The sequence below is a fragment of the Capricornis sumatraensis genome, chromosome 3 (genome assembly GCF_032405125.1).
Source record: "Capricornis sumatraensis isolate serow.1 chromosome 3, serow.2, whole genome shotgun sequence".
Lineage (NCBI taxonomy): Eukaryota > Metazoa > Chordata > Mammalia > Artiodactyla > Bovidae > Capricornis > Capricornis sumatraensis.
In genome coordinates, this window is record NC_091071.1 from 180,440,837 (window position 1) to 180,447,218 (window position 6,382).

At 51.7% G+C, this 6,382-nt stretch overlaps 1 pseudogene; it reads left to right on the forward strand.

The window, feature by feature from the left end:
• The first annotated feature begins 265 nt into the window (after positions 1-265).
• LOC138076874 (calcineurin B homologous protein 2 pseudogene) lies at positions 266-1,097 on the forward strand (annotated as a pseudogene).
• Positions 1,098-6,382: the final 5,285 nt, after the last annotated feature.

Genomic DNA, 6,382 nt, shown 5'->3' on the forward strand with positions numbered 1-6,382 from the left:
TCTAGTGAATGGTATCTGGCAAAAAAAATTACCTTCTATGCACTAAAGCACTAAACTCATTATTTTTTTTGAAATGCCTGGGTATTAAAAGCTAAAAGCTGGCTGACCCCGCCACCCTGGGCCCGGCTTTCCATTCGCCCGGGTTGCAGGTGGGAGGCAAGGAACGCCGGGGTTCAGGAGCCTGGCTCCCCGCCAAGGCTGCGGCCTTCGGCCCCGGGGCCACAAGGCGGCCGCGCCTGGGCGGCGGGCGGGGAGGACGGCGGCCCGGCGGCAGCTCAGCCATGGGCTCCCGCAGCTCCCACGCCGCCAGGATCCCCGACGTGGACAGCCTCCGGCGGGAGACCGGCTTCTCGCAGGCCAGTCTGCGCCGCCTGTACGACCGATTCCAAGCGCTGGATAGGACCGGCAAGGGCTACCTGAGCTGCCTGGATCTGCAGCAGATCGGGGCGCTGGCTGTGAACCCCCTGGGTGACCGCATTATAGACAGCTTCTTCCCAGACGGGAGTCTGCGACTGGACTTTCCAGGCTTTGTCAGAGTCCTGGCTCATTTTCGACCTGTGGATGAAGAGGACGATGGAAACTGGGACCCCAAGGAACCCGAGCCCCTCAACAGCAGAATGAACAAACTTCGCTTTGCCTTTCAGCTCTACGACTTGGATCGAGATGGAAAGATCTCCAGGCATGAGATGCTGCAGGCACTCCGACTGATGGTTGGGGTACAGGTGACAGAAGAGCAGCTGGAGAGCATTGCCGACCGCACGGTGCAGGAAGTGGATGAAGATGGGGATGGAGCTGTGTCCTTCCTGGAGTTTGCCAAGTCCTTAGAAAAGATGAACATTGAACAGAAAATGAGCATCCGGATTCTGAAGTGACCCCCGTTGTGCCTTTGGGTAGCTTACATGGACCAGTTCTGCTTGGGATTCATCCTCGGGGAGGCACAGCCTCAGTGAACTGTATTCTTATGTCTACACTGAGCTCTATTTAGGGCCAAGGAGAGAAAACCGGGAGGATGTGTATAATTCACCTGATCTCAGATCTGTGAATGGGCCAGAAATCTTGGCGGTTTTAAGTGACCGAAAACCCAAATCAAAGTTAAAGAAGAACTTCATGGACACATACATTGAAAAAGTATGAAAGTATCTTCAGAAAACTGGGAAAGTCTGGAAGTGTCTCAGGCACAGCTGGATCCAAGGGCTCAAAGGATGCTATTGGGACTCAGTTTTTCTGTCTCTCATCTCAACTTTGTTTTGTGTTGGATTCATTCTCAGGAGGGCTCTTTTCCTTGTGGTGGAGGATGGTCATGTGCAGCTCCAGGATTCCATCCTCCTAGCGTGGGAAGAGATTTTCTTTTTTCAACAGTTCCAAGCAAAGAGTGTCCTTAGCCCCACTGGAGCCTTGTCCCTTCTCCAGGGGAATGGGACTCTCTATTTGGCCAGGACTGTGTCGTGTCCCAACCACTAAAGCCAGGAAGTAAGGCCTGAGGACTCAAGATAGGGTAAGGGGTAGTTGCTTCAAGAAAATGAAAGGCCCTTATCAGAAGGGGAAAAGATATTGGTCAAGCAAAACAAGAGGTCTCCGTTACTGTTGGGCTGACCAAGTGGAGGGACTCTTAAAGTCTGGTTTCTTAAATGGGTTTTCTCTGATCTCATAGGTATTTGCCAGTGTGATGAGGATGGGTAGCTGGGGAAGAGGTGATGTAAAAGTAATAAAGAAGACATCTTCCTAGAGTATGAGATAATTAAAAGGTTTGGGGAGTACTTCCTTTTTTCTCATGGTAAGATGTTCAAACATTGGCATTTCACAGAATAGAGTAAAAGTCACATAAAATCTGGAGATCCTATGTCCATCACGAAGAAGTCTGGCTGTACATGTAGGAGATGCTGTGGGTACGCTGCCTGTATCCCTTCCCAGGCCTGTGCTGGAGTTGTCTTGTATCAGCACATGGGAGCCAACTGTGCTTCTGTCTGCCTGACTCTGCCTTCAGTGATGTCAGACTTGGTGGCTTCAAACTGCTGTGTTGGGAGTCTTTCTTTACATCATAGACACTGGCAGATGCAACAGTCTGGGGCTTTTCTGCTTAGAAAAGCCTGTTGTTAAACATTTATTAGCATATCAGCTGCCTGGCATTCACCATTACTGTGTATGCCAATGACTTTTCCCCAGCTTTATTGAGGTATAATTGGTGTACAAAAAACTACATATAATTAAGGTATGCAATTTGGTGAGTTTGGACATATGTATACTCTTGTATTACCATTACCACGGTCAAGGTAATAAACATATCCATCATCTCAAAAAAAAAAAAAAAAAAGCTAAAATCTGGTTTTCTCAAAACAAAAAAAACTGACAAGCCTGAAGTGTGACTAATAAAGAAAAGAAATGTAGGAGGGCCCTTAGAAAATGTCAGAAATGAAAAAGGAGACAGTACAACAGCTATCAAGGAAATATAGTGGACTATGAGATTACTGCAAATAACTGATCCCAATAAAATAGATAACCTAGAAGACAGACATATTCTTTGAAAAGTACAATCTACCAAACTAAACCATTAAGAATTAGAAAATCTGAGCAGACCAATTACAAGCAATGAATGAAATGATAAAAGACGCTCAAATATAAAAGTCAGGAAAAAGGTGGTAACACAGGTGAATTCCAGCAATATAGAGAACAGTTAAAACCAACATTTCTGACGATTTCATTCCTGCAATACTTGGGAACATCACAGCACACCATGGGTGAGGCACCAAGAGTGCCGACGAGGAGCGAGTTCCTCTCTGGCGGTGAGGACGATGCGGCCTCCTGGGCAAAGGCGGGGCCTGGAGTGAGCCCGGGGTCTCGGTGTTCCCTGGGAACGGGTTCGTTCCTGAGCGGCTCAGCCCTCGAGGGCTGGCTCTGCTGGGAAGTCGCCGGAGCGAATGGGGTGCGTGAGCGGGTCTGAGCACGGTGCGAGGGCCTGCCACTTCTGCGAGGGTGGGAGAGTCCTGTCTGGTTGGGACTCTGGGTGTGGCTTGGCCTTTCTTCCCCCGTCTCCAGTCCCTGGCCGCACCGCCGGCCTCTGGTGAGTGACGCGGCCTGGAGACGCCTCACAGAACGCTCACAGCCGGCCGAGCAAGGAGACGATCTCCGGAGCCCTTCGGCGGGGAGGTGCAGGGAAGAGCGGGTGCAGGTCCACGCACCGTGTGCTTCCGGCCGGCCAGGCTCTCGAAAATGCCCCAAACGTCGAGCAGCGTCCGGGGGGAAGAAGGGCCAGCAGTCTTTATGGGTGGCTGCCCTCGGGAGGCCTCGTGCTACTAGGCAGAGTGTCCGGCAGGAATGAGGCGGGGATCCGTGCGTCCCCGGCAGGACGCTGGTCCGCACAGTTCCCTGGGGCTCCATTTCCGGTGCAAGGAGCATGCTGGAGAAGCGCCGAGTGCCAAACAGGAGAAGCGATCCACGATGCCATGAGCACCACCACCGGCACCGCCAGCACCGACACGAAGGCCGAGGGGAGAAAGGCGAGCCAGCTAGTCCCAAAGAAACCTCTCCACCAGCAGTGCACCGGGGCCTAGGTGGAGATCCGTCTCGCAGCGTTCATTTCTGAAAGCAAAGGTCCTCCCCGCCCTGAGGAAAGACCCGAGCCTACCCTAGGTTGGGATAGCAAGACAACTGGACTTCCGACTCAGCCCGGCCTGCCTGGCAGTCCGTTGTCTCTTCCAGCTGGGCCCCGGACAGACGCCGCTGGACGCGAGGAGATGCGGCCGGCCTCCAAAAAGTGCCCGGGGCGGTGGGGAACCTGTCCTCCCCTGGCTGCTTTCTCGACTGCCTCGTGATTCCCGTGACCCGGTGGAGGGGCGCCTGAGGACCCTTATCGATCACCTCTCGCGTTTCATTTCTGTTTCTTGGCTGACGGCTGCGAACCCCAAACCCTCCAGCAAAGGGCAGACCGGGAATGTGCGGTTTAACATCTCAGACCTCGAGGGACAACTCTGGCTGCTGACTGCGCCAGTCGGCCTGGCAAGGAACAGAGAACGTTCCGACGGCTCGTTCCCCCCGCATGGTTCCCTACAGCGCACCATGCCCTCCACACGTGGAGAGGAAAAAGAATGATGAGCAGTATCTTCCCCCAAGAACACGAACAAGCGTGCCCCGCGCGAGGACGTGGAGCCACCCACAGCCCTCCCTCATCATCACCACCCGTCTTCCTCCGCCCCGTCGTCTCCAACGGCCTTGCTGCTTGCCCCACCCGCCCCCTCCGGAGAAGAGGGAGAAGGAGAAGGAGGAGAAGGAGAAGAACGGCGACGGGAGCGGCGTGGCAGAGCGAGTGGGAAGGTGGCCTCACGCTGGGGGAAATCCGTGCAAAAGCGAGAAAGATACTGGCTGATCTCGCTTCTCTGTGCCATGGGAAGGAGGCAAGAGGACAGCAAGGGTGTGAGCCCCTGGGCGATAAAGCACAAAGCGGTAGGGTCCTGGGATGGGATGGGGAAGCGGGAGGTGGGAGGGGTGCAAGAGGCTAAGGAAGAAAGCGGGGTCAGGGCCGTTCTTTCCTAGTAAGGATCGACGGGATCAACGCTTCAGCTACGTATGGGAAACACGCGGACCGTGAAACCCCCATCGTCCCGGAAGGCAAGCATAATGTCCAGGACGGGAGAGCAAACAGACACACCCGTCCCACACCGAGAAGGAAAGCGATGGTCCTCCTCCTCCAGGAGGGAAACCTTTTGTATACCTTGACTTATAGTGCGTTTTAAGCCCTGGAATTGGAAAGACGACTGTATGAGTCAACTATTGTATATAAAATAGAGAAAGAGAATAAAAGCAGCAAAAAAAATAACAAAATGAACACAAAATTAGTAAAAAAAATAAAAAAATAAAAAAGGAAACAAACAAAAAAAAACAGAAAACCCCCCCAAAAAAACAAAGAAAGCAACGACAACAACAACAACAACTATCAAAACAAATGGAAGAAGGAAAAGGAAGGGCGAAAGGCAATGGAGACATAAAAGGAGCTGAAGCAATGAATCCAAAGTTGCAGCAAGACTATGCCTTTCGGAATGAGCTCGCTTTGGGGCTTGGCCAACGGCCCTGAAGGGAGAAAAGCACATGTGCCCCTCTCCCGGCAGCTTTTGGTGCCAGGACCCTGAACGCTAGGAGAGTGTCCAGTGAGAAAGCATAGAAATCGGAGTGGACCTCACTGGAGAGCAAAGTTGAGGCAAGGGTTTCTTGTTGTGTGGGGAGGGGTTGTCCTCTGGCAGGGGTCTGGGGTGGGGAGACCCCTAAAGGGGAGAGGGTAGGTGGGCAGACATATGTTTGCACAAGTGTGTTAGGATGTGAATGGTGAGCCCTCTGAATTCCTCTGCATGCATGAATCCATTCATTTCATTTCAGTTATATAGCTAACTAGTGTTCCTCTCTTGGCAACCCTATGGCCTGCCACTCAGCAGTCTTCCGTATCTTTTGCATATTCTCAGATTTTTTTCAGTGTGATATCCTTTGTGTTGTTGGCTCCATCCTGTGATCTCATCGTCTGTTGTCTTCTCTTCCTGCCTCAATCTTTCCCAACATCAGGGTCTTTTCAAATTAGTCATTTCTTTTCATCAGATTTCCACATTAGTGGAGTCATCTTCAGTTTCAGTCCTTTCAGTAAGAATCCAGGACTGATTCCTTTTAGGATGGACTGGTTTTATCTCTTTGCAGCCAAGGTACTCTCAAGAGTCTTCTCCAACACCACAGTTTTCAAGCATCAGTTCTTCGGTTCTCAGCTTTCTTTGTAGTCCATTTCTCTCGTTCATACACGCCTAGTGGGCAAACCGTAGCCTTAACTCAAAGAACCTTGTTGGCAAATAATGTCTCTGCTTTTTCATATGCTGTGTTGGTTAGTCATACCTCTTTTTCCAAGGAGCAAGCATCTTTTAATTTCATGGCTACAGTCACTGTCTGCAATGATTTTGAAGCTCCATAACAATATAAGCTGAGTTCTTTGCCACAGCAGCAAGGAGACTTTGAGGCAGAAAGCCCCATGTAAGCCATTTCTGGCTCACAGACTATGAGGAGTTTAATAGGCAAGGTTTAAGGGTGCCGTCTTGGAGCAATGCTGTCAGAGAGGAACAGAAAGCACGGTCTACCAGGAACCAGGAACTGACCCCACCCCCGAGCACCATCGCCTACCAGCTTCCCTCCAGACACAATGCCCACATTCCCAGCCTCACCTGGCGGCTCACTGCTGCCCCCATGTCTCTGTGTGAGGGCCGCCTGCTCTCAGACGTGCTTCTCCTAGAATTGTGCAGGCCCAGCGCCTTCCCTTCAGCCTGGTCACCGCAGCAAGGCCTTTTAGACCCTCCTGACCAGGGACTCCAAGCCCTCCCTCACAACGCCCTTTTTTATTTTCTGTAGAGCTCTTGTTCTT